This window comes from Lacerta agilis, chromosome 15 (assembly GCF_009819535.1).
Source record: "Lacerta agilis isolate rLacAgi1 chromosome 15, rLacAgi1.pri, whole genome shotgun sequence".
Classification (NCBI taxonomy): Eukaryota; Metazoa; Chordata; class Lepidosauria; order Squamata; family Lacertidae; genus Lacerta; species Lacerta agilis.
Genome location: NC_046326.1, coordinates 3,208,726 through 3,218,321, shown reverse-complemented (window position 1 = coordinate 3,218,321; position 9,596 = coordinate 3,208,726).

Here is a 9,596-nt window from a genome sequence, read left to right as displayed (position 1 = left end):
TTTTCTGCAAAGATCTAAATGTGGAGTTGATTCCCCATCTGCAATGCAGAGCGCAGGAATAGCCCCTTCCTAACCCTTTCGATTTCCCAGCAAAGAATTTGTCTTTCCCGAAAAACAGACAAGACTTTTCTATTAAAATATGACAGATCCTCATTAAAAGGAATCGGTGTAATCAAAGGATCAGTAGTTAAAGTAACTATCAAGAGCTTGACATTGAAAGGTCAGACAGCCTGGGGCGGTGGCTGAGTGGGGCGGGAAGTGAGATTTAAAGGAGTAGATGTCTAAAGTAGTTAAGGGCTGGGAAGGCTACCTTACAGTCTAGCCTTTGACCATTGTATGAGTGATATTGCACTCACCAAGCCTATCCTTTTAAAAATCGGCATTAAGTCACATTGTTAATAGCTGTCCCATCTATTCTTCTGTTAATTACAAACCCACAGTGAGCTATTAAGCACCCAATCCATTCTTTTTAAAATCTGGAATTTTTATATATTAAAAATACACATATTGTTTGCTGCAATAGACTTACATGGCAACTCCCCTGTTTCATTTCTGAAACCTATGAGGCTCTTCACATCTGAAGACAGTGAGTTTTCATGGAACTAAGTGGGTTCTACTTTACTGAAGACATTCATAAAACTGGGCTGCGCAGCTTGCAGGTGCCCATCGCACACTCCACTTATTTCACAACTGCCCCACTGAATCTAGTGGAACAACTCTAGAGTAAGTTGCTCATGAACTGGATCATTCCACACTCAATGGAATTGGTGTGGCATGTTGTTTTTAAAATAAAATAAAATAAAATAAGCAGTTTAAAAATGGTTTTTTAAAATGAAATGAATAAGTGAATGAGAATTCATTTCTAAACCAAGGGAAGACTTCCCTGCATGTATCCCATGACAAATGATGAAACAACAGGCATGCCTGAAGGACTTTTCCTCAGAAGTAAGTAAGTCCCACTTCATGAAATGGAATTCCTTACATGTAGGTGTGCAGCCTTAGGCTTGTTTTACAGCTCTTGCCTTTGCAGGGTTAAGAACATGCAAGCAGATTTCTAAGGAGGCACCTGCAAAATGATTCTTAGCTTGGCTAGTTAGAAGTCCTGTGTGTGTGTGTGAGAGAGGGGGGGTTATTCTTGTATTCTTGTTTGTGTGAGAGAGGTTATTCACGGTGCCACTATTACCCAAAGTTGGAAGATCAACTTTGAAAGCCATCCGGAAGTCCACAACTGCTGCTGGCTCATTAATATGGTGTTGTCATAGAACTGCAGTACTGCAGTCATCAGAGAAAGGAGACTGAAGCAGGCTTTTTGGGGACATTTGCAGAGTTGCATTTGCACAGGCAGCTTGTTAGATTGACTCTTTTTAATATTCTTCCGACCATATGTGACCCAACGGTGTCATTTTTATCACAGCGTGCATCCTGTGTATATTAAGACTGCAAGCATGCTTGGGAACAAGCCCCATTGAAATAATGGGACTGACTCCTGAGTAGAAATGGGTAGAACTGTACTGCTTGAATCATTTTAATACTGAGATATTTCCTAAGATTGTCAAAATGCTGAAGGTGAAGCAATCTGCTTAGGTAGCACTGGGAATAGAAGGGGTAGTAGATGAAGGCAGAAACGATGTCGAATGGTGCAGCAAAGCTTTTTAAAGTGCTAGTCCTAGTGGGGGGATGGGGAAGGAAGACAGCATGTGGGCAGGATATAATTCTTTGGGTTATACAAGAGAAATTCAATTTACAGCAAAACCAATATTTACTTTTTGCAAGGCACACAACACTAGGCATTGTGACAAACACTAGACATTGTGAATATTTGCAATCCTATTTCCATTGAATGCAGGAGGACTTCTTTTTTGGGGGGGGGGAGAAATGTACAGCTGCAGCCATCTGCACACTTATTTAGGGGAAAGCATTCCTGAAGTCAGTAGCCTTCCTTCTGAATAAGCATGCTTGGGAGCATGGTGGTGGGGAGGGGCTATAAGAATGTCAAGCCAAAGTATTTGGATCTATTGTGATCCGAGGCCCATTTAAGGGAATGAAGGGGCATAATGTGGCTTCTGTGTGGGAATTTACTTGGAAGTAAGTGACAAGGATTCCAGTGGAACTTCTGATGATGTATGCTTGATCCATGGTAGGCTAAACTGGCATGAATCCAAATAATTCAGATTAGCTAGACTGTGAATAGGCTCTTATGGTTTCTGCAAAGGCAAAATAAAAATAGAGCAAGGGGGGAATATTTCTGTCTTGTCTGTCTGTCTGTCTGTCTGTCTGTCTCTCTCTCTCTCTCTCCTCTCTCTCTCATCTCCATTGTTATTTTTCTAGAAAAAGAGGGTGCCGGAACTCACCATGAGCACCTCCCTTGTTCTCTTATAATGGCAATGGCACCCACCTGAGAGGTGCTGGAACTGAGTTCCGGTGAGTTCCATTTGAAAAAAAGCCCATATATATCCAATGTATAACAATTGACTTATGGGTTTATAATTTGAAAAGAAAAGAAAAGGAAAAGAAAGAAAAAAATTATACTTTGTAAGGAGGCTGGTTGTATCCCAGACTTGTCTAATACTGAAGTTAATGGACATAAGTTACTTAGGTTCATGTTTTCAATGGTTCTTCTCTGAGTAGGACTTAGGTGGCTACAATCCAATGCTATGATGCAAGATGACACTGCAGAAAAGTACCTAAGCTGTAGCTTGATTTCACAACCAACTATTCCTTCCTTCCTTCCTTCCTTCCTTCCTTCCTTCCTTCCTTCCTTCCTTCCTTCTGTCTGATGTATGGATTACTTGTAAGTCCAACTAACACGATGAATGCTTACTCAGCTTGGCTTATTTATTGAATTTTTAAAATTCTGAAAACTCTACTTGTCTGATGATTTCAGTGCAGTTATTTTCATAGCCCACACAATTCTTCTGATAATGTCATTATTTGAAAGTATCTGTGGCTGCTATTTCCAACCCACATTCTTCAGAGTGGTGTCATTAAAAGCAATAAGGCTGCTTCAGAATAAGTGAATTATAGCATATTGGAGAAATGAGTGTATATTTATTCAAAAATTTCTATATCTATTTGATAAATTTTTAAAACGCAAGATTTTCATTTCCAGTGATTTATTGCTCTTATAACATGAACTCCAGACCATAAATGTGTGGCTGGACAATATTACTTTCCTTATATTTTTATGAAGGTGATATGAAGGTTAAAATAAATTGGTGGGCTGTCTGCAAAAACTTTGAAGAAGCCAGTTCAGCTGCAACATCAGTGGCTGCAATTCTGCATTCAGTTTGACTGCATATACCCAACTAACTGCATGTGGGATTGCAGCAGTTCTGGCACAACTTCTACTTCAAGGCAAAATACACATATTTGGAAGATGACTCTGTTATTTTATTGGAACTGCTTTCCATGTCTTATAGCCTTCATAGGTTTTTAACCCTAAAGCTTATTTTTAAGAAGAGCCCCTCCCTCCCAAAAATACAATTCCAAGCAGAAGAATCCCTTACATTCCAAAGCTCCCATCATTGCTGACCAAGCTGGATGGGGCTGATGGGAGTTGGAGTCCAGCAGCAGAGTCCAGGAGTTCAGGGCTACAGGCCCCCCACCCCATTCCCACCTCTCTAAAATAAGGTCAGCTATGCAGAGAAAAAGGTCAGCTATGCAGAAAAAATGGGTTACATAGTTTTCATTCTGCTTCAGCAACAAAACTTCTTAATGAAGTTTTCAAACCAATGCCATTTTTTTATTGTCCCTTTATTGTTTAAGCTGAGCAAGAGGAAGGAAGATAACGTAATGCAGAGAAGTAACCTATGCTTTGCATACAGAAGTTCCCAAGTCAATCCCAGCATCTGCAGTCAAAGAACGCAGTAGCAGGTGATGTGAAAGATCTCTTCCGGAGAACTTGGAGAGTCACTACCAGTCAGAGTAGACAGTACTGACCAAATGGACAAATAGTCTGCCCCCAGGGCTGGGCTGGTATCAGTGGTGGACTTGGTTGGGTCTCTTCTGAGGGCCCACACACCAGTGGGGCTGGGGGGATGGGACGCTGAGAAGAGCCACTTGTGACCTGCTTGCTTCAACCACAAGTGCTTGTTCTGGCCACTACTGGCAGGCAAGCAGCTGGTAGCAACCATGATGAAGAGGAGGAGCAGGTGGTGGAAATGGTGATGAGAATATCTACCCTCAGCCAATCCCCCCACCTTCTTGCCTTCTTCCTTACAACCACTGCCTGTCCGTCTTGTCCTTGTAGATCTCAGCAGGGAGGAAGGAGAGAAGACTAGAATTAGTTGGATCTGCCTGTCATTGGCTCTGGCTCTGCTTACTGTTGGTCCCCCAGCCTGTCCCACCAGTCCCGATATGCACCACCCACCACTGCCTGACAGCTGTGCTCCCATCTGAATTTCCCACAATGCCCTGATGCAACACTAAATGTGGAAAATTAAAGTGGTGATTCCCAAACCTCGCCACTCAGTGCAGGAGCTCCAGGGCAGGTGTGCTGGAGGCCTGGCAGCTGTCCAAGGATGCCACATGTCCGTTGAATGCATGTGATGGAGCCACCTTCCTGAAGCTAAGCCAGTCTGGATCTGGTTGGTGCCTGGAGGGGAGACTGCCTGGCTCCAGAATTATTCTTATGGTTCCACAATAGTAGGGGTGGCCAACTCCCAAGAGACTGTGATCTACTCACAGAGTTAAAGCCTGGCAGTGAATGGAGTCTCCTTCTTTGGAGGTCTTTAAGCGGAGGCTTGACAGCCATCTGTCAGGAATGCTTTGATGGTGTTTCCTGCTTGGCAGGGGGTTGGACTGGATGGCCCTTGTGGTCTCTTCCAACTCTAGGATTCTATGCTGTACCTATTGGATGTGCCTGCACAAAAGGGTCTGCCTATCACTTGCAACTGGAATTTATTTTTGTGCTATTCTCTGACAGTTTTGCTGCCTCAAATTCAGTGGAGAGGTGTCTTTTGAAAACACCTGAAAATGTGCTTCTGCTGGTTTAGTTGCCTGCATGAGACAGGTGGTAATAGAATATCTAAACTGAACAGTACCTTGGAGGTCATCTAGTCCGACCCCTCACCTAGTGCTAGTACAACTACAGCATCCCTTATAAATCCCTGCCCATCCTCTGCTTAGGATACCTGCAGCAAAGGGGAGCCCACTGCTTTCTGAAGCAGTCTTTTCCAGTGTCAAACAGCTCTTACCAACAGGATGCTTTCCTGAAAGTAGAGCTGTAATCTGTTTCCTTGCATTTTTTACCCATTGCGTCTAATCCTGCCTAGCCCCTGCCATCTTACTGTGTCAGTCCTTCAGCTATTTGAATACATTTTGCAGGTGAATTGCCACTTCTTGACTGTTCTTACCCTTCCCAGTGCTATGCCATTGGAAAATGCCAATTTAATACTCTGGAAATTGTTGTTGGATCACGATAAGATCCTGTACTGGCACAGCTCACTTCATTGGTGGGGCAGTGTTCTGCCAAAGGGCAGCTGTTCTTTATGTTTCAGCTTCCGGATAAGGTCCTGTTTCAAAGACCTTGTCCAGATGACAAGACCTCATGAACATTTCAAGGCTCTGATTGCAGTTTTCACAGCAGGGAGGACTCTGGGAATGTTTATCTCTCAAGAGAAGTTACTCAGTTCCAAGAGGATAATAACCACTGCAAGGGTCCAAAATTATAGGGACCCTCTTAATTATTTTGTGCTATGTGGTTCTTTGTAAGACTTGATGAAATGTGCCCTTTGCACAGTTTGTCTATTTTGTTGTAAACTTCTTCTCATTATCAATACACTGTTGTGACAGCCATGTGCCTTTCAGCACTTTGTTGTGGTTGCTCTATAGACCTGGGCCCCTTGTATGTGATTTTTTATTTTTATGATCTGGTGGTATTGAGCACACTTTTGGATGAAGGGTACAGCTGTTACTCATGTACAACACAGATTTTAGTTGAAGAAGTGTAACTTTTAATGTAAATAAGTTTATAGGGAATTTCTAATTACATCTGCCTCTTGATGCTGATGAACCGTATGTTGCTGTTGTTAATTTTGCTGCCTGATCTTTGACTGTAGCAAAGATTGATTGATATTCATGTACAGCAAGAATCAGTGTACAGCACACATAGCTAGCTTGCTTCTGCGCATAAAACATGGAATGAGTCTGCACAAAGCATATTAAAACATAAGTTGCACAATAAGCCTAAAGACAGCCTAAGTGCAGCCTAATTATCAGATATACCATTAGCAGATATGCATACATACTAATGCAGCAATAAACATAAAGAAACTGTTAGCACATTTGCAAAGCTAAGCAGGTTCAGGTATGGTTTCAAACTGGATGGCGATCTGTGTGATGAGATTCTGGCATTTAGGGGAATGGAGTAGATGACCCTAGGGATCGCTTCCAATTCTGCAGTTCTATGATTCTGTGGTTCTAATAGGGCAGGGGTGGCCAACTCCCAAGAGACTGGGATCTACTCACAGAGTTAAAAACTGGCAGTGATCTACCCCCTTTTTGGGGGTTCAGGTCAAAGTTGTTGAGCATTTTTTAGGAAGGAATGCCCTGTTTTGGGGGGGTTCACGTAAAGTTGTTGAGCTTCTTTAGGGAACAGAAAAGCGATGTTGAGCTTTTTTTTAGGAAGGAAAGTCCTATTTTAGGGGTGCAGGGCAAAGATGTTGAGCTTTTTTTAGGGGAGCCAAAGTTTTTAGCTTCTTTGGAGGAAGCCACTAATCTACTGGTGATCTACCACAAGCATCCAGTGATCTACCTGTTGGACATGCCTGTAATAGGGCAAAGCTAAGCACTCCAGCTGGAGTGCCATGGTCCCACCAGTGTGTCCAATCCCAACTTACTGGATGTCAGCAAAGCTGGCCTTTAGGAAGTCCAGTTCCTAGAACTGCCTTCTACAAAGCATATCAAGGCATGAACAGCACAACAGAGCACAGTCCTAAAGAGATCGGCATAGAAAAGCTTAAGAGCAAGACCCTACTGCTTATGTCTCTTTCATCTCTTGGACAACAATGGACATGGTCCCTCAGTGCCTGGGCATAGTATCACTGTCAGCTCTGGGTCTTGCCTCTAAGTTCCTCATCTCAGTTTCAGGGGGCTCCTGGAAAAGCAAACACCCCTCACCTGGATTGCCCCATGCTTGGAAAACTTAGTATATTACATACATGTGAGTTATATGTCATGACCTTATACTTTTCTGGGTGTCCCTTGAGGACAAATTCAAACTCGGGTGATTTCTAACCAACCCCCCCCCCCCCAAAAAAAACCCTGAGTGATTCTCAAGGTGATTTACAGTAAAGACTTGCAGTAATACAACCTCTTGCTCCCCAGACTTTTGCCCAATGCAAAACTCCGATGAATAAGGACAGACTGGACTTCTCTTTGGTTTTGCCATCTGAGGGAAACGGAAGCTGGGGCCAAGCATTCCTTCTGGTGGGGAGGGGAGAACCAAGTTTCCCATAGCTGATCCTTCTCTGGCCAATGGTCTCCCCCTCTCCAAGACTGGTCTTCTTCCTGATTTGATGTTCTTCCAGTGAAGGATGGTGGTGCTATACTTAATTATTCCTAGGATATTGGAAGCCTGGGTGTGAACATAAACCCTAGTAATTTCCATTACTGGACCTAAGATAGCCATGTCCATTCATTTCAATGGATTGTATCCAATGCTAGTTCTACCCAGAACAGACCTACAGTGGTACCTCTGGTTACATACTTAATTCGTTCCAGAGGTCCGTTCTTAACCTGAAAACTGTTCTTAACCTGAAGCACCACTTTAGCTAATGGGACCTCCCACTGCCGCTGAACCACCAGAGCACGATTTCTGTTCTTATCCTGAAGCAAAGTTCTTAACCTGAAGCGTTATTTCTGGGTTAGCGGAGTCTGTAACCTGAAGCGTATGTAACCCGAGGTACCACTGTATTGAAGATAATGGACACGACTCACTTAAGTTCAGTAATTACAATGGGTCTAATCATTGTAGAACTTAGTTGGATAAAAACCACCCTCACCCTCACAATCTTTTAAGGTACAGTAGTACCTTGGTTTACAACCACAATCAATTCCAGAGGTCTGGTTGTAAACCAAAACAGGTTGTAAACCCAAGGTGCGCTTTCACCAATGGGGCTTCCCAATGGTTGTAATTCCACCCCCCCCAAAAAAGGTTGTAATCCAAAAAAAGGGACACACACTTCTGGGTTTGACATGGTTGTAATCCAAAGCGTTTGCAAACCAATGGTACCACTGTATCTATTTTTTTCTTAGTGCATACAGATATTAAATTGTAAAACACCCCTTTGCCCACAGGTTGACAATCTATAGATGTGACACAAAAATAAAATAATGGGGAAGGGAAGAGGAAACTAAGCACTGGAGCAGCTTCTCCTTTCTCTGACTGGAGATACATGGAGACAGGATGGTCTCACGCTTCCCAAGCTGTTCTTCATGGGAGGCAGGCAGTGCAGGCTCCCGGGGTCCCACGTCTCTTCTCCTATGACAGCGGTCAGAGTTAGCTCCCCATCAGCTCTGCAGTCCCAAAACCATTCTTTTACAATGTAAGCATTGGAAGAAGGTCCAGGATTCTACAGGAAAACAGTGTTTTCAACAGCCTCTTTGTCAGACTGCTTTTAAATATGGAAGGGTATATATAATATGTGTGCCTACTATGGCAGGACAGGGAACCTCAAGCCTGAGAAAGCTCTTTTCAGGACTCACCCCCAGCTCACACTCCATTTCTAAGGCCACATCCTTCACAGGCCCTGCTCTGAGTGTTTTTGCCTGGTTGGAATGTGTCCTGAACTCTGATTTATCTTACAAAGTGAACTATTAAACAAAAGAATACATAACAAAACAACGCACATAAAGTTGATATTCAATACAAAAGTTCTATATCACAGATTATAAAGCATATTCTTATGTTACAAAAATAAACATTATTATATCACTCATCATGGCTTATTGGTCTTTGTCTTTACTCACACATATATTAATAATATACATATCAACTGAACAAAAAAAAGGTTTATGAAATTATATTTCAAAATATTCCCAAATCATATATATACTACCACAATGTGGACATCCTGTTAATCCCTAATCTTACACTTGAATGCACTCTAATTATTCTATACTTCTTTACCTAATTATCTAACACATTCCTACATCAGTTAGTATCCTTGATTCTGTTACTCAAATCCTTCTCATTCCAAGTCATTCAAACCCTAGCATAGACAGTGAACCTTTACTGTATTTTTGAACATATATCTTATATCTTGCCCATTTCTCCATAAATTTTTGTTTTGAATTGCCTCTCAAACTGTTTTGTTAATCAAGCCATTTCAGCAAATTCTTGCATTTAATTCTGCCAGTCCGTTATTGTCGGAACCCCTTCTTCCTTCTACCCCTTAGCCACCAATATTCGAGCTGCAGCCGTTGCGTACAAAAATATTTCCCTCAGAGATTTTGGGATCTCCTTACTAACGATACTCAACAAAAATGCCTCTGGTTTTTTTGGGGGAAAGTTATACCCAGCATTTTTTTCAACACGTCGTAAATTAAATCCCAAAACGTTTTAATCTTCCGACATGTCCACCACATGTGGTACA